We start from the raw sequence: 18,431 nt of genomic DNA on the forward strand, positions 1-18,431 counted from the left end.
CTTTGTTTCACATTAATAAAGGTTTAATGACAGTATCTGCCTCAGCCCTAAGGCTTAGCAAAACTGAAACAGAGTGTGGAATTCTCATCTGATGTAGGATTTTCCCAATTCTGAAATTGTTAATCCCCTCAAATATTTTGCTCTAGGAGGTACCTCCAAGATTTTTACCCAGTGTGAGACCTCCTAGGAAAATGCAACCCACTACAAGAATCTGATACAGGTTTATTTCCCCTCTTTTTTCTTTCTTTTGTTTCTATTTGAAAGGCTCCGTAGTAGAGCAAGACATCCATTTTTCTTTACTTGCTAGAGAAAACTTTGCTCTAGTCTTTTGGTGCTGTTATTAGGGAATATAGCTGTTTCTGATTTTTAGTATACTCTCTCTCCTGCCAGTCTTACTGTTGTTTTCTTGCTTGTCTAAAACAACTTCCGATTTTGCATCTGCCAGTTTACCCTTGCTCTCATTAAAACTTCAACCGAAAAACTTTTCTTTCAAAAACTTTGACCCTATTTAGACAGGCCTAGTTGAAATTCCTTCCATTCTTTAGTATTAATTAAAACCACCTTCCCTTTAGTCAGCTCCATTGCATAAAAATAACATAATAAAAGTAAATTAAAAGAAATACAATAAAAGCAGAAATAAAGGAGAGGGAGAATGAAAATAGGAGAAATGGTTAACTAGTTGGGAATCTGTAACTGTGCTCACTGTGTGTGAACTCACATAACAAGTAACTAGTTGGTCTTTTATTTTCAAATTTACTCAAATCTTTACGCTCCTGTCTTCTAAGTTGACAGTACAGAGGGAACATCATAGTTATTAAAACTCAGCAGAACGCATCCATCTGGCATGCCTTTCAGGAATCCATCCCACTAATTTTTGCTATGGATTTGATGACTCACCCAAGATGCAGCCAGGGAAGAATTTCCTCATTTTGCAGAATTGCCAAATCTCCTTCATTGGAGGAGAAGCTCCTCATTTGGGGCTTATTTTTAGATAATTGTTTATCTGTTTAAATATTTTATTTTTTAAAATCTCCCTCAGCTGAGGGAGTTTGTCATGATTTTCTAAATAGAGGGTGGGCATCCTCCTCCTTCCTTGCCCTATGCTGCTTCAGCTTTTTGGCCACGGAGCGCAGTTTTTTCTTTCCCTTCCCTTCCTTTTTTTTTTTTTTTTTTTTTTTACCTCAGCTACATCTCTGGCCCCATTTGTTCCTTGGAGGCTCCAACTTCATCTTCTTCTATGGAGACATTTGTCAAATTTACACCACTTGAAAACAAATCTTGATTTTTTTGTCTTCCTTTTAAATCTGTTCATCCAGGCTCCTCTTCACTTATCACCTGCACTTTATTTTGAAATCCTGTTTAACACTGACTGAGTGCAAAGTGCATGTCTCCTGGGGGAGGTTTCTTTATTATCCTGTTCAATAGATGAGAAATCGAATGAACTCAAGTAACTTGCATATGGTCCTACAGCTGGAAGGGACAACGCAGAGCATTATACCAGACCACTGGGCTCCAGAGACCGTTGACTTCAGAAGTAAGTTTTATTAGATACAAAGAATATTTGTACAATACATGCAAATAATAAAATAAACTCATTTCTCTTCCACCGTGGGGCCAATTTTCCAGTTTTGCCCACTTAAAAAAAAAAACTTCCCTATTTTGGGCTCACTTGCCATTTACGCACCGCTCCTCGAGGCCCCTCTTGCAACTCCACTCTGGCCAACGTGTCTTTCATTATGACTCAGCGCAGCCCGCTCCCCGCCAGGCGGCCGCCGCTCGGGGGCGAGGGCCGCACCGCGGCTCGCGCGCGCGCTCCTCCCGCTTTACGGCTGCTGAAAACCCGGCCTGCGCCCGGCAGCCGTACCGCAGACGAGCCCGCGCCCGCGCCGCTCAGGTAATTGGAGTCCTTCTGTTTTGAAAGTTTGTCCGAAACCCTCTTGGCGCTCCGAGGCGCCAAGGCCTCGGCGCTGGCCTCCGTCCCGCCCAGACGGCTGCGGTCAGGGCGCTGGCCGCACCCTAGTGTGTGTCCCAGGGCGCCGGTCGGGCAACGAGTACCAGGGCGGAGGGGCGCCTAGGTGTCGGCGGCGAGACGGGAGCGACTCCGAGGGGCGGCGCGCGGAGCACCTGGCTGCGATCGCCTCCGGGCCTGCGCTGGCCGAAAAGCGCCCCATCCCCTTCTGGAGGCGCCCGCCAAACTCCGCAAGCCCACCGCCTTAGGAGCGGAGCGCGCAGCCCCGGAGTGCCCGGTTCTCACACGTCCGCACAGACACACACGCCCGCGGGGCTGCCCGACCGGCCACTAGCGGGACGCGGGTAAAGACGCGCGGCGCAGAGGACCTGCGCTTCTGGGCTGGCGCGCCCAGCGGGACACCCTCGCAATGCACCGCCGCTGCAGAGGACGCGCTGGAAGTTCAGCAGAGGCTGTGAAAGAGCAGCTTGTTAGTAGCGCCTGCGCTGGTTTCCATCCTAGTGCCTGGCTTGCAACCACATTTGCCCTCTGGTCTCATTTTTACGTAGCTCTCCATCCTCTGGTCCCCACCCCACTTCTTTTTCTACGTTATTTTACTTTTTAATCTTCCATTTTTCTTTTTGGGGTATTTAATCTTTTTTGTCTTGGGTTCCTTTGTTCCTCTCTGTTTCAATAGCAAGTACACATAGAGTATCCTTGACTTTTACTATAGTTTTTAGCAGTTAATCTTTGCTTACTACGACTTGGATATCCTGAGGAGCAGAGTAATGGATCCTAGGACCTGTCCATGTGACTGAATTATTGGACTGTACTATTGCCTCAATTAGCCATGCAGAACAGAGGACATGGGTTGGTTAGAAACCAACCCCAGAAATCTGGATAATGGTGCTGCCTCTGTTGAAGGACATCTTGACAAACATAAGCAGTTATATCAGGTTCCTGTAGTAGTCACTCCATTGGCTTCAATCCGGTACAGTTCTTTGAATGTCAGTAGCTGGTTACAGCTTAAGAGAGAAAGGAGAATCAGTTACTGTCCTTCAGAAACTCCATTCAGAGATTTTGTTTTTTAAATAATTTCATCTCAGGACTTCTGGGAAATATAAAAGTAACTCCTCTTCACCAGAGTGATCTAATGCATTACACACTTTCATTACAGGACCAACAATAGTGAAATGATACAATTTATTACTTATATAAAGCATCATAAGTTTCAAATTCAGAGCTCAATAATTATTTAGTCAACAAATACTCATCGAGTGCTTACTATGTATGTGTCAGACATTGTTCTTGGCTCTGTCTTCTTGTAATATACATTATAGTGGAGGGAGACTATACTCGTAATAAGTAAATGGAAAAAATACAAGGTGATAATGTAATAAGTGCTGTTGAGATACATAAAGCAGGAAAGGGTTTGTGTGTGTGTTTAGCAGTTTAAAGTAGGCTCATATGGGCAGACTGGAGAAGGGGACATTTTAGTAGACTTGAAGCAGATGAGAGACTGAGTCATGTGACACTTGGGGCAAGAGCTTGCCCAGTGCAGAGAATAGAAAATGCAGAGGCCCTGGGGTATATTGATGTGTTCAAGGGTCAGCAAAGAAGCCCCTGTGGGTGGAGTGGAGGAAGGAGGGAAGTAGGATATATGGTTTTAAACAACATAGAGGCTGGGTAGTTCAATGATTTACTAAGATATGGTAATGAATGTCTTTCAATTGAAGTGTTGTGGAAGCCTTTGAAGTGTTTTCACTGGAAGTGCTTAAAAGAACTGTTGAACACCCTTACTCTGGTTATTGTGTTGAGAAGAGATGGAAGGAAGACAATGGCCAAAGCAGGAGTCCCGGTTAGACTATAATAATGTAAATGTGGCAGGTGGTGGTGGCTTAGACCAAGATGGTAACAGTGAGCTGATATACAAGGTGGGGCAAATGTAGGAAAATAATATAATAATCAATAAATAATAATACATGAATAAACTGTGTTTCACATACAACCGGAAACCTGCTTATGCCCCATTCTGTATTTTGATGATATAATCCACAGGATTTACTAACAGAATGGATATGGAGTGTGAGAACTTAATTGCCTAAGCAACTAAAACACAGAATTTCTATTTACTGAGCTATGGAAGAGAGCAGGAGAAAGAAGGAGTAGTGAGGATTAAGAACTTGGATTTGAACATAGTAAGGGTTAGATGGATTTTAAATATCCAAGAAGCCATCTCAATGATGCAGTCTGAAGTCCTGGCTAACTATATACATAAAGAACTCTTTGGCACAGAACTTGTTTTAAAAGCAAAGGATTGGATAAATTTATATAGGCAAATACTATATGCTCTCACCTATAAATAGAACCTAATCAATGAAACAAACAAGCAAAATAGAACCAGAGACATGGAAATAAAGAACAAACTGACAGTAACCAGAGGTGGGTGGTGAGGGGATAACAGGGGAAAAAAGGAAGGCCCATCAAGGAACGTGAGAAAAGGACACATGGACAAAGCCAAAGGGGGGTAGGATCAAGAGTGGGCATTGGGGATGGACAGGGTGGGAGTGGTGAGGGGGAAATGGAGACGTGTATTTGAACAACAAAAAGAACCATTGAAAACGATTAAAAAACTGAAAAAAATGTGTGAGATTAGAAAACTGAAGAGGACCAAGGACTGAACCTTGTTGCACTCCAACATTATGAGATGAGGACCAACCAGCAAAGGATGCTGCAAAAGCTGTGTGCTAGGTAAGAACGGGAGAGCATGGGATCCTAGAAGCCAAATGAAGGAAGTCATTGAAGGGGATTGGTCAGCTGTTTTAATTGATTTACTATATCAGTTCTCCACTAGTCACTCTGATGGGAGCAGTTTCCATAGAGTGCTGGGTGGTGAAAGCTTGTTTCGAATGTTTGGGAGAAGACACATTGGACAAGTTGATAGTATATATTCCTTGAAGAATTTTATTGAAATGAGGGGGGGGGGGAATGGAGCCTTATTTGGAGAACTATTGGGTATAGACAGTTTTAAGATGTGCTATGTTATGCTAATGAGAAAGAGCCATAAAGATGTGAAATTGATGATACAGGAGAGGGGAGCAGTGTTCATGTCAGCTAGTGATCAATGGCATCAATTCAGCACCAACAGGAATCCCCAGTTTAGGGTGCAGTGAGGAGGAAAACTTGATCCAGTGTGAACGGCTCAGTTGTGATGTAGCATGGCCGTGAAATGGCACTGCTCTGAGGTGTTCTTGGAGTGAGGCCCCTCCCTGGGTGGACAGCACTGCTCTCATCTGGTCAGTCGCATTTGCTTGTGCTAACTCATTTAATCTTCCCCCAACCCCCACCAAGGTAGGTTCAGTTTTTTTCTACAAATGAAACTAAGGCATGAGGTGGGCAAGTAACGTGCCCAAAGTTACAAAGTAATAAGTAGTGGAGCCGGCAGTCTTGTTTCAGCATCCATATCCTTAACTAGAAATGCTACATTTTCTTTAAATACATAGAACAAATGTATCTAAATTCAGAGGGGTGGGCTAAAGTAGGTTTGGTCTTGTACTCACAGCTCACAGTTGTGAGTACAAGAAACAGTTTATTCTTGTATTATTATTTATTAAGTATTTTATTAATTTGTATTACAACTGTGAACCTACCTTTGCCCAGCCCTATATATGTAAAGAATTTTAGCCAATCATACACTGAAAATGAATTCATAAATCAATGATTTGCACTTAAGTGAAGTTCCATGTTGTGATTACAGATGTCGAGGCTTTAAGATGCTGACTAATCCTGAATGTACATTACACTTGAATAGTGTATGAAATTCAAATGTGTCTAGATAGAAGATTCTAATACATCAGCATTTTCCCATGAAGACTTAGGGGATTTTTGAAAGCAAAACACTATTTAAAAAGTAAGTAAATACCAAATGATACACTAGGAGCATATTATTGTTTCTTCTGACAATATATATTAGTTTTCAGGAGTCTACATCTAGCATGTGACATGACGCAAAAGCTCAGGAGGTGGGGCCCAGAGTTCTAGTCCCGGTTCTGGCCCAGCTAGCTTTTGTGCCCTTGCCTTCTCTGCCCCCCCTTTGTTTTTCTTTGCAAAATGAGGAGGTAACTCATTTTAAGACTGCCTACAACTCAAAACTATGATTGTGTAATTTTTTTGTATGGTATGTTCAGAGAAACAGATGAGGTAACAATGTGGAAGAGGCACAGTTTGTTAAGGCAAAATGTAAGGTCTCTTTTTTCCTTCTATACACACATAAACACTTGTACAGATATATATGAGCATAAATATAAGCCCATACATACAACTACAGAATCAATGTGATTTATAGTTATATTTGGTGTATAGGCAATTAGAATTGATGTATTAGAATCTTCATTAGTCCTTATATTTGTGTTTTTGTATTTGTTTGAGGAAATAGATAAAAAATTTCCCCCCTCACCTGAAACCACAGTTATGTGGGAAGTGAGTCTTCATGAATTCCTTGACCTCTACGATCTGACGGCATGTCTCATATTTTCAACAAAATTTGATTCATTGCTCAATTTGTTTACCAGTTAAAAATAAGCAGTATGCCTGAAATCGGGGTTGTCTGTTTTGCACTGTTGCATGAGATACTGATGTCAGGCAAAATTGAAATTATTGTAATTTAATTGTTTTGACATTTTGATTTGAGTGATTCATATAAGAAAGATGATATATCTTTCATAGAAACCTGGTATTTTGAGCTCAGTATGACTTTTCTTTAATCATTTACAAATGTTTCAATTTTAAAAAATTTAGGTTTTAATTATAATGCAAATTCATTCTTTCAGTATTTACTACCAAAGTATGATTTTATAGGAATATATGATAGATGGTATTTTTTAGATATTCAGTCATGAAAAAATCTTTAAAAGAACTGTGAGTTCTTTTAAAAATATATAATGAAAACTTATTTTACATCTTCTGACTTTCATTGTCTTCAATACCACATGAATGTTTTCTATATTACAAATAGCATTTTGCTTTTTTACAACCTTGACATGTAAAATTATTCATGAACTTCAGTTTTAGGACTTTATTAAATCGATGAGCTTTATTTATTGGTAAACTTTAATTCTGCATAAGCTGTGCTCTCCTGTTCCCATGTACTGAGTCCCATCATCATTGGTGATAAAATAAATAACCTCAAATGATGCATTTCTAAGTGTACGTTGGGTATCCTCATCTTTTTACACTTAGACACTGGAAGCCAAAAACATAAAGCAGAAGCACTTCTAAACAAATCATAATCTTTCTGTAAATAGTAGTGTTTTTTTTTTTGTTTGTTTGTTTTTTGTGTGTGTGTGTGTGTGTGTGCTTTTTTTTCATTTTTAATTTAACATGCTACTCAGTAACTTGACAACTCCTTGGAGCGTCTCCTAGTTCTGAGAAGCACTTAATATCCTAGTCAGCTCCCAGAGGGGGCCTTTTAGGGTTTTTGAACCAAACCTGCAATGTTTTCCCCTCTAGGCTTCAGAACTCTAAGAGTGTACTCTAACCAAAGTAAACACCTTCTGGTGCACTTGCAATACTTCTTTGAAATGCTGGTCTTAGAAGTCAGCTTGAAATCTTTAATTACATTTAGGTGATAAAAGCATCCTTTATCCAACCCTTTCAAGTTATATGAATCTGATTGGGAATGACTTAAGAAGCCTCATAGTCTTGGACCATTTCCCTAAATATAATTTTGCTAAATCCCCAGAAAATTTTCCAAAAAGAACAAGATGTTTTCAAGTAAAATGGTTGCTAATTATGCAGGAAGCCTACCTTTTTGTGTGTGTGTTTGTGAAAGTGCCTCAAGGCTTTACTGCTTCTTGTTGAGATGAGACAGTGTGTGAGTGATGTTTCCCAGGGAGGCTCTGGTTCCCAGAGTGAGCCTTTTCTAGCATGTTGTAGCTGAAATCAGACAATGCTGGCAGTTATCCCTCTGCGATTTGCCCAAGCATAGCCTACTCACTGGGTTTCCAGTGGCTGCCTCAGAACTGGGCAGCCTATTTCACCATCTTGGATCTGGAAAATAAGATGGTGAATCTCTAACGGGGGTCCTGTGAATTATGTTGGTGGGAGCTCTAAGCCACTTATAAACATGGCTATCTTAGAATGTCAAACTTACAAAAAAATTCTTTGGAGAAAATAGCTAAGTAATGTTACTGGTAAATGTTTAAAGATATAAATGAATATCAATTTGGCATTTAATGCAAAATACTTGATTTTTAAATTAAAAGTTGAGGCTTCAAAATAAATTCCTTTTTGGTAGGTCTCTACAGAATATATTTTTGGACTCCAGGAAAGGACACAGGTTGATACAGATAGATAGTTTGGTTGTCATATTTGCATTATTTTTTATCCCATTATTCTTATTTTTTAACCATCAAATAATTCAGATGATTACCTTTATTCACCTGCTTTGGTTTACTTGCATTCCTGGTATTTATCCACATTGATCTTTTAGATTTGTGGGAATAATGTTCCTCTTTATTCTTTCTATTTTTTTCCTATACTCCCAACATTGAGATATTACACTTTCTGTCATTTTGGTTATATAGGAACTATAGATATACAAGAATTTGAATTTCTGAAATTATACATATACAGGAATTTATGAAGATAGTACAGAGAGGTCCTATATTTCCTTAATCTAGTTTTTTTTCCATTGGTTATATGTTACATAGCTGAAGTACTGTATCTATCTAGGAAATGGACATCAGTATAATTTGTGTGTATAGTTTTATGTCACTTTATTTCACATAGAATCTTACAGTTACTACTACCATTAAGATAATAGAACTATTCCATCACAACAAAGACCCCTTTTTGGGCACCCAGCAAAAGTCATACTAACAGAATCAAAGACATTTAATTTAGTAAAGGAATTATTCACTTTCTCCCATCTAAGTTTTGTAGTATTTTAACACAAATGTTAAATCATTTTGTAGTTTGAGCCATTTAAGAGAAAGATGAAATGTTATTACACTGCAGGAAAGCTTATATAGTTAAATAGTCAGAACAGACAAAATCATCTGCGAAACATATTTTTGAAGGCTCAAATTTAAGTTGCCCTCAAAAACTTTTGTTTTGGTATGTTAGACATTCATTTGTCTTAAGATAGGGCCCAGATGACATCAAGCGATTTCTTGCATTGCTATGACTAACCTTTTATGTATGCTGGAATTGCCCAGAAAAATCTTAATAGAGAAAATGGAGAAGCAGACAGAAAAAGAGGTCTTGTATGCAAGCAACCTTGTATCTTCCTGTGGAACCCAGAGTTGGTGGAAAATAACATTATCAAAGTCATAATTAAATGACACTGTGCCGCATTTGATTTTACAGATGTTAATGTCTACAGCAAATGAATGCATCACTTTCTTATTTTTTTAACTAATATTATATGAGGATAATTATTCTGTTACTAGGGTCTCTAAAGTTTCTCTTAACAAATTTTCTCAGCAGTATTTCCACGCAGTCTGGGATTTTAGTCTTACATATATACTGTTAAAGTGTAGATTACATATATCTTAGTTTTAATAGCTTATAAGATATGTCTAGCTTTATTTACTTGAAAGTTTATGATTTTGTATATGTGAAATAATTATCTTCCATCTCACTTTCTGCCATACAAGTAATTTAAAACTTTTTTTTATTTTGGAGATATTATTGAAATTTTGTGCTGTAATAGTAATAGCTGTTTCTCCCTTAGCCCTTTCACATTATTTTTAAATTATTTGAATAACTTAAGCAAAGAATAGCAAAGGATTCCTATTTCTTTTTCCAGCTTTTACTCAGTTATCTAAATGTTTATCATACTATTATTATTTTTGTGATATTTAAACATTAGGTCCAGATCATTGTCATCTTCATTATATTCCTTATCAATTTTCATTTTAATACATAATTAAATAGATATATATGTGTAAGTATATATATATTTATTTTCTTTACCAATTTTAAGTTGGGTATACAGAAAGGGGAAGGCAGAAAGTGAACATGTTCAACTTATCAAATATATTTTGTTTTATTTTACCAGCTGAAAATAATTTTTCCAGAATTCTTAATTTTGAATAAAAAACTTAAATTTATTTTAATGGTTGTTAAACATGGAACCTTTGTAAGTTAATAAAAAATGTGATATCGTGTATATCGTGTATGTGCAAACAGAAAGGGTGTCTTGGTTCATACCAACAACAGCATGGTACGCTGCCATTGCCCTCTAACCTCTTTGTGGAACAAAACTCGGGAGTGTTGGTGTGGATTCTGATAGTGCCGAACGTTTGTTTTTCACTGCCGGTGTCAGAGACGGTGGTGTTGGTGAGATTCAAGTGACTCATCATACCAGTCCTTCCCCTGAATGGAGAAAGTTGCTCTTTCCTTCATTGCTGTCTGGTGTCTAGGAAAAAGCAGCTGTTATCCTATTTTTTTCAGTATCAAATACAAAAATCCAATTTTGTGATTTTTTTCATATCGTTGTTACCAAGAATTCACTTTTAAAGCAAGCAGAAAACTACATAATAGAAGCTTGATGTGTTTGTATTATAATTTAGACATTTTCTTAGCATGTACCCAACTTGAATTCCTCTAAGCATTTTTTTATAATAAAAAGCCCATCACAGTGTGTTCATGATGAAGTGGTTCACGAACCTGTAAATTAATGCGTGATAGAAAAACCCTTGTCATTATACTGGTCTGTATCTCTGATTGTTTAAAGAATTACTTTATTGCTCATAGCCTTGTTTTATGTATTTTTTAGGGTAGTCAAAAGAAATCTTTGCTTCTTTTCACAGCACACATTTTGTCTACATAGCTATTCCTTTCTTCACTTTGCTATAAAGGCAAAATTGCACTGAAACCAATGAAACGTTGCTCATTAACGCAGTGCTCATGCTAGTGGAGGGATGAAGACACCTACATTTTAGTAGTTTCGTATCTGCATTTCACTAGCTCTGCTTTAAAGAGTTATAAACCCTTCTAGTACTTTTACTTTGTCCTCATCTTGTGCCTCATCTCTTCCTTGACCCACTTGTTATATATATTATCATTTTTCACAATTTAATTTTTTGCTAATAGTCCACTATACAAGGACTATTTTAAGAGCAGGTTAAGGTGGATTGTGGGGAAACTGTATTAACCTACATACATGAGTATCTCTGGAGTTAGTTGACTCTGGGTTTAAACCACAGTTGTCTATTGCAGTATTCCGTTTCTCTGTGATTCTGGACCACTTGGTCGGCATCTATTTTTCCCTCTCTAAAATAGGAGCAATTTTTCCTACCTCCAAGGATTTTTTCTGAAATTAAATATGATAATAATGTATGTGAAACATACAGTGCATTGCCTGGCACCTAGTACTTAATAAATGCCATTTCCATTTTCTATCCCCTCCCCTTTTCAGTATTTTCTCAATCTCCACAGTCTTGGGGAAGTGGACCTGCTAAGACTAATATGGGCTAGGATGAAACCATCTCATTCTCTGTTCTTTGCAAAGCCCCACAAAAGGGGCTTTTCTTTCTTAAAGGGAAGTCTTTGTAGAGGTTTGTGATATCTCATAATCTCATACTGTCACTTGTCACTCCTCTGCTTAAAAATCTCTGGTAGCTGCTCCTCACTATCTTTGGGATGAAACTAAATTCCTTAGCCCACTGCAAAGGGGCATTATAATGTAGACTCCACTAAAGACTCCACCCTTATCTACTGTCTGTTATCCTAAGTATCCTTCTTGATATAATTTCCCCAACCCATCCTAAATACAAGGTCTGTCCAGAGGTATCCAGCCATATAATATGAAAAGTAGAGATATTTATTGAAGATAGAAACAGCAGTGTACATAAAACAATTGCACCCCTGTCCCCTTTAAGTAGGCACCTTGGGACCTTGCACAGTTCTCCCGGTTGCCATCAGCTGCCCATTTGTATTTTCCTGAATCTCACCTATGATCTGAAATTACTTCCCCTTCAAAGGTGATTTTAGTTTCAGGAAAAGGCAGAAGTCACAGGGCACCAAATCTGGGCTGTAGAGGGGCTGAGTCACCTGGGTGATTTGAAGTGTCACCAAAACACTGTGCACAAGACGTGATGCATGAGCAGGTGTGTTGTTGTGATGAAGCTGCCAATCACCAGCTGACCATAACTGCAGCCTTCTAAATCATCTGAATAATTTCTCTGGAAGAATGTTCAAGCTGAACATTAAGTTTTATGCAGATTCATTGCTCTACTCACTCAGTCATTTTGAATGTGATGGCCGCACAGTACCATGTTCGTTCATTGTGCATCTGCTGCCCCCATGACTAGTACAGTGAGGTCACCATTGTTCACACATATGCATTCCAGTCCACTCTCCTTGGCTGCTAGATTACATCAATGTTGCACAAACTGTTGTTATTTTAACAGTGCCTGGACTTTTTCCAGACAGACCTTGTATAATTCTCCTATTCTCATCTTTGCACACATGTATACGCTAAGCTTTCTCCCTTCTGGAAATGGCAGATGCCTTTATACCAGCAAGACCCAGTTAAAATATCTCATTTTGTAAATGTCCCCTCTTCCCTTAGAGGCAGTCACACTCAGTCCACTGTGGTCCTGTATTCCCTTGTGTATATGGCTACCTTTATTAGCACAGTTTTCAATGTGTCTTCATTCTCCCTCTGTCTCCCATGTTCTGTTTGCCACATGGACCCAATTCCCAGAGTGTGCTTGTTAAACTGATTGCATGGGTCTTCATGACAAATTCTAACTACCCTATAACATGCTGTAACATAGCGGCTCAAACCAAAGCTACTCCCAAATTCCATCTCCGCCACTCATGTGAAGATATACTCCCCCAGGCAGATTGCAATCTTATAAGTGTACTCTACACTTTGCCTTGCTGTGGCTTAAGCTAGCATTAGGAAGGATTAGGGGGTGAACATACAACTTCATGCTATCATTTCACTGCTTTTTGCTGTTTAAGTAAAGCTGGTATACTTAAAGAGAAGGTGGATTCGAAGAAAGGACTTGAGAATTTTCTTTACCTGGAAGTGTCTGTGAATAGCCAGTAGGGACAGGTTGTGCCCCTTTGTAAGCTTGTAAAAGAGGAGAGCGTGTGTTTGTGTGAGTATGTACGTACATGTAAGGGTTTGGTGGTGGACAGCTGCGTGGGTAAGTGGGGCAGGAATGAAGAGGATGTCTGTACAAGTGACGTTTGTTTCTTGGTGGTCCTCAAGGATACCTAGAGTAAGTAGGTAAGAACTTGTGAGTAAGGAAGTGGGAAGCTTCTGAGTATAAAATATGTTGAAGAGGGGTATTAAGCAGATGGAACTAAACAGAAAGGAGTGAGTGATGATCCATAATAGAATTGGAATTGTAAATGGGTCACATCTAAGTCTCAGAAATACCATCCACTGGACTCATGCTCACGACATTAATGGCATCGGGTAGGGATCTGCGCAGTAGGGATCTCACAGGGAAAACGTGAGAAATGGAAAGATTAAATCAGCTGGGCCATATCTAGCTGCACTCTGCATTCCCACCACCTCAGTCTCACAGTGGCTGCTTTGCCACTGCCTGTTCCCAACTTTGTACCTGTCACTGCCCCTCTCCTGCAGCCACGCTCCTCAGTCTTGCTACTGGCATCAGCATTGCCCAGTTGGTGCCCCTACCCGGTTGAAAAATCAGCATACCAGTTGAAAATCGATGCTCTGGGAAACATGATTCTTATATTCTTAGAGGTGTAAATTACTGTAAGAGATCATCTGATTTGGCCCCTTTTCATTTACTAAGTAGTATTAAATGCCCTCCTTAGACACACATAGGTCAGATGACTCAAATGAGACCAAGCTATGGCTATGAGGTGGTGTACTTACTACTGGCTTACGATCCTTGTGTCTGCTACTATCCAAATCTATGTACTGGTGTTAAGAAAAGAAATAACTTTATTACAAGTAAAGATCTTCCCTTTCTTTTCCATTAAAATCTGCAGATGCACTTTTTTGGTTATTTCACATTTTTCTGATGGAACTATTATGCCTCTCAAGATTGCTTTTTAGCTTTCTAATTTAGTTAAATTTAGTTAATATTTTCTTTAAGCCTGTGATGTGTTTCTTGGGGCTACAGGGATGGTTAGAGTAACACGCCAGCATTCTTCTCCGGCAGAGGAAAGCCTACAGGAATGGGCAGGAAAGTTGGGGGAACTGGGCTGAGGAAAAAGATGGTCCAGAGCGGGGTGCAGGGTCTTTAGGAAATTTCCACTGGTCTTTGACAAAATAAGAAAGTAAGAACTATGCAGTGAGTTTTTCCAGTCTCATTTAGTTTTGTAAGTATACCCTACTCTTTTGAATAATGTTACTGACAAAATATATCATTCCTCTCACATGGTTTTTGTTGTGCTTTCTTTTAAATTTGTGTATCCATGAAGTCCAAAAGAGTCATTGAGAATCTGTAGTGCTGTTTAGAGAGAGTAGACCCAATGAGGCCCCTTGATGGAAGACCGGGTGCTGTGAGGGACTAGATGCCGGGGAAGAGAGAGGTGCGAGAGACTGACTGGTGTGTTTTAAAATGGAGGAGATGTCAGGTTTGAGGACAGTGGGGCAGTGGGGAAAATGAAGACGGAAAGATCTGGTTGGTTGGCTTTCCCAGAACCTGTGTTAAAGCTGGCACGCCAAGAACATACAGTGGACAGTGGCTTGGAGGAATGCTTATATGAAATTCTCGGTGTCTGCTCAGATTTTATTCAGTAATTTAGCCCAATTTTAGAATCGCTGAGTGCTTTGCCCTCAAAATGGGAATTAAATGCTGATTTTTAAAGCACTTCAGGATTCTTAATGAAGTGTACCACTGTAAACCTCAAAGATATTTTCTCCTCTTGGATACAGTTTCTTCACTTTGAAATGGAATTCAACTGAAGCTTTACAAAGTGGTGTTAGAGTTCCCAATGATGGCAAGCTTGTAGCTTATTCATGTTTTCAGAGCCACCTGCATGTCACATTGCATGTACTCTGTAATTATAAAGTGATGGGGAAAAAGGTACTTAATTATTTTGGAAAGTTGCCTTAACATGTTGATGGAATACCAGTAACATTACTGAGATTAAAGTTGAGAGCTGCTTTACAGATGTTTTGACTTTATAGGGATATAAATGCAGGCTGCTAAAGCAAAAAAAAAAAAAAAAAAAAGCAAAAATAAAACCCCAAACACCAAAACAAAACAGGTCCCCCCATAACACCCATAAATAATCCCAGACAAGGAAGAGAATGTACTCCAGTACACTGAGTCATGGCGTCTGCAGTGAACCGTAGACTGAAGCACACTGAGAACTCTTTCTTCCTTCATGTCGTGGAGGCCCTGCCTGTGTTTTCCTCTGGGATCAGGAAGAGAAATAATCTCAAAGTTAGTTTTCTGTTTGGTAGCTTTTTAGTTTGTGTATAAAAACATTGCAGGGAAAATGGGGACATTCAGCATTTACTCCTATTTGAAGAAGTTTGGATGGAAAGATCCAGGTGATAAAGATCACACACATGAGGCTTGCTTACTGTGGGTGTCATTTTCTGATAACAAAACACAACTATTTGAAAAGAGAGTATTGCTCTGATTTATTACATTAATATCAAGTTGACTTTCAGCGAATGTTTTCTTTGAAAAAACAAACACTTTATGTTTATAAACATTTTTCCTAATCAGAATAATAGTCATTGCAGAACATTCAGAAAGCCTAGAAATGTATAAAAGATAGAAAACTTGACTGCCCAGGGATGCCCTTTACAGTATTGCTGTTTTTTCTTCTGATTTTTTAGATATATTTTTGAGATTATACCAGAAATTTTAATATTGTGTCTTCCCAATATAATATACAGTGCTTAAATATCATTTTAAACTTGCTATAAATGTAATTTCATGATTGTATGGTACATCATCTCACTTGGTCATCATAAATTTATTTCCTTGTTTTTGGACATTTTCTTGCATAAATATTGCATCTTTAAATTAACTCAAGTATGTTTTGTTGAGTTTTTCCTCTTCATTTGGGTAAGCTTATTGAAAAGACTCTTTTTAAGATTAGATTTTTTGTTCTTTTATCTTCTCAATTACATGCTTGCTAACACCTGGAATTTTTCTTTCTTTATTCTTTGAAATATGAAAAACTCATTGTTCTCTACTACTAGTATGAAAGCTTTAGCTTAGTGGTTGTGGATGTATTGCAGTTGTACAAAGTATATGTGGCTTTTGTTAAATTACTATGAACCTCAAGAGGAGGTCTTTGTGCTGCTTGACAGCTATAAATATACTTTGAGAGAATATGTGCAAAGAAGCTAAATAGAATGTAATGAATTAAATACTACTTATTCACTGTACAGTGTAAGTTTTTTTGCTATTATTAAGCATTTACCTCAGCTGTATGCAAAATGAAGTGTTTTATGCCAATATTAATACTGATAGCTGCACGGATTGACTTTTACGTATTTTTTAATTGATCTCAAGGATGGGTAGTGTTGTGCAAAAGAGTATTGAACAAATGCTTGGTTTTTAGGCAGGTTTAAGATCTTTGTATTCATATTGGAAAAAATGCTGCTACTTTGTACCAAGGTAGATTGTGATTCAAATGAATATGTATTTCTTTAGGAAACTTGCCTAAATATTCCTTTCCCCAAAGTTTATGATAATTATTTTGAAAAAATCTGTGAAATAAAATTTAATTGAATGTTGAAATTGTTTCTGAAATAGTCATAACGTGATTATAAACCAAGGTCTACATTTTTTTTACAGGATACCTTTTGATAGTGTTAGAGTTTCTCTACCACAGTTCCCTTATATATTTAAAGAATTCCACCCTGGCTGGCATAGCTCAGTGGATTGAGCACGGGCTGCGAACCAGGCATCGCAGGTTCTATTCCCAGTCAGGGCACATGCCTAGGTTGCAGGCCATGGCCCCCAGCAACCACACATTGATGTTTCTTTCTCTCTCTCTCTCTCCCTCTTCCCTCTCTAAAAATAAATAAAAATCTTAAAAAAAAAGAATTCCAACACAATATTCTGTGTGTGTGTGCGCGCGTGTGCGCGTGAGTGAGTTTACTGTTCTTCAGATGTCTATGTTAAAATTACTTTGAAGAATGTATAGCTTACCTGTCATTATGTACAATACTATGAATTTCACATCTCATTAAAAGAATAACTTGAGGTGGAAATAATAAATTGTGTGTTCTTTGGTGGTATTCACTTACACTATTTTAGAAATTTATCATGAAATAAGATATTCACCTTTTATCAGTTTTCATTGCAAATATATCCCTAATTTTTAATATCCTATTTATTTAATACTATTTTTTTTACATGCAAGGCATTACAAAACTATTAATTTGCCCTTAGGAGAATCCTGATTTTTTTTGTTTTTAAATATTTTTTCTTATTATTTTTAAAATGTTTTTACTTATTGCATAAAGGAGTGGTTATTATTATTAGAGCATGTATCCCTGGTTGTTGCAAAATCCTTCAGAACTCAACACAAATATAGTTTTAATGAATAAATTGAATAAAATGATGCATCCACTATCTTTCCAAATGGAAATTAAATCACAATATATAACCAATTTGTTCTCACAAATATGCTGAAATTGTAGTCAAAATTTCCTCCCTATGTTTTTTTTTAATTAAATAATGGAGTAATTTTCAAAATAGTTAACAAATATCTGTTACTATAGACTGTTTGAAGTATTTTTTTAGGAACAGAAGTAGGGAAGTACTATAAAAACCAATGAAAAGTTGCTAAAAAAAGTTGCTAGGACTAAATGGAAGAATTTTCAGTATTGTATATATGTTCCTATGTGAAATAGCTGATGCTCTGAAAAATAAAGATAGATCTGGAGTCAAAATGGACGAGCCTGAGATAATTTAGATAATTAAGTCAGCATTGGTAGAGAGGGTTCAGGATATGCGTTTCTGAGTTAGGAGACGGTCTCTCTTGCTGCCCAGTCTTGAAATGCAAGTAAGTAAAGGTGAAAGGACTCTTTGGAACAACAGACAGTGAAGTTAGCTAAGATAAACCAAACCCCATTACAGAGTCAGATTTAGGGGAGGGTCCTAAGTCTTTGTTTTTCTTTGAATTGTTTGATGAAATTGTAAAATAGACGTGCAAGTAGACTCCGGTTTATAAAACTGGTAATTCAGTAATCCCATTGGCTTTACTGTCATTGTTTTGTCATGTCATTATAAAGCTACTTGTGAACAGTCTATATATCTCTGGACTTTAATTAAGCATGAAAACATGCAGAGTTTTAAAGTGAAAGTAATTGTTCAGCCTCTGATAACTTGGGGACAATGAATCACCTTCTTTAAATAAATGCCACATAAAACAAGCTATTGTACAGAAGAAATAGGAAAATACAGTGTTGTTGCTGGGTTTGCAAGGATGGATTTGCAGGGTTTTGTGAGGTTCTGTAGGGAGTCAAGCAAAAATCTGCATCACAGCACACTGTCTCTTGTGGGGA

The 18,431-nt window shown here is 38.0% G+C and overlaps 1 protein-coding gene across 3 annotated transcripts in view; it reads left to right on the forward strand.

Moving 5' to 3' along the window:
* The first annotated feature begins 1,449 nt into the window (after positions 1 to 1,449).
* NAALADL2 (N-acetylated alpha-linked acidic dipeptidase like 2) overlaps positions 1,450 to 18,431 on the forward strand; it is a 1,144,210-nt gene continuing 1,127,228 nt past the window's right edge. For 2 of the 3 annotated variants that reach the window (XM_045851218.1, XM_045851216.1), the window contains exon 1: positions 1,763 to 1,894. The gene's annotated coding sequence lies outside the window, so the exon portion shown is untranslated. Of the gene's footprint in view, positions 1,535 to 1,762; positions 1,895 to 18,431 lie in introns of those variants that run through there. The other variant, XM_045851217.1, reaches the window with a different exon arrangement.

This window comes from Phyllostomus hastatus, unplaced genomic scaffold (assembly GCF_019186645.2).
Source record: "Phyllostomus hastatus isolate PE091 unplaced genomic scaffold, TTU_PhHast_1.1 phas_contig_86, whole genome shotgun sequence".
Classification (NCBI taxonomy): Eukaryota; Metazoa; Chordata; class Mammalia; order Chiroptera; family Phyllostomidae; genus Phyllostomus; species Phyllostomus hastatus.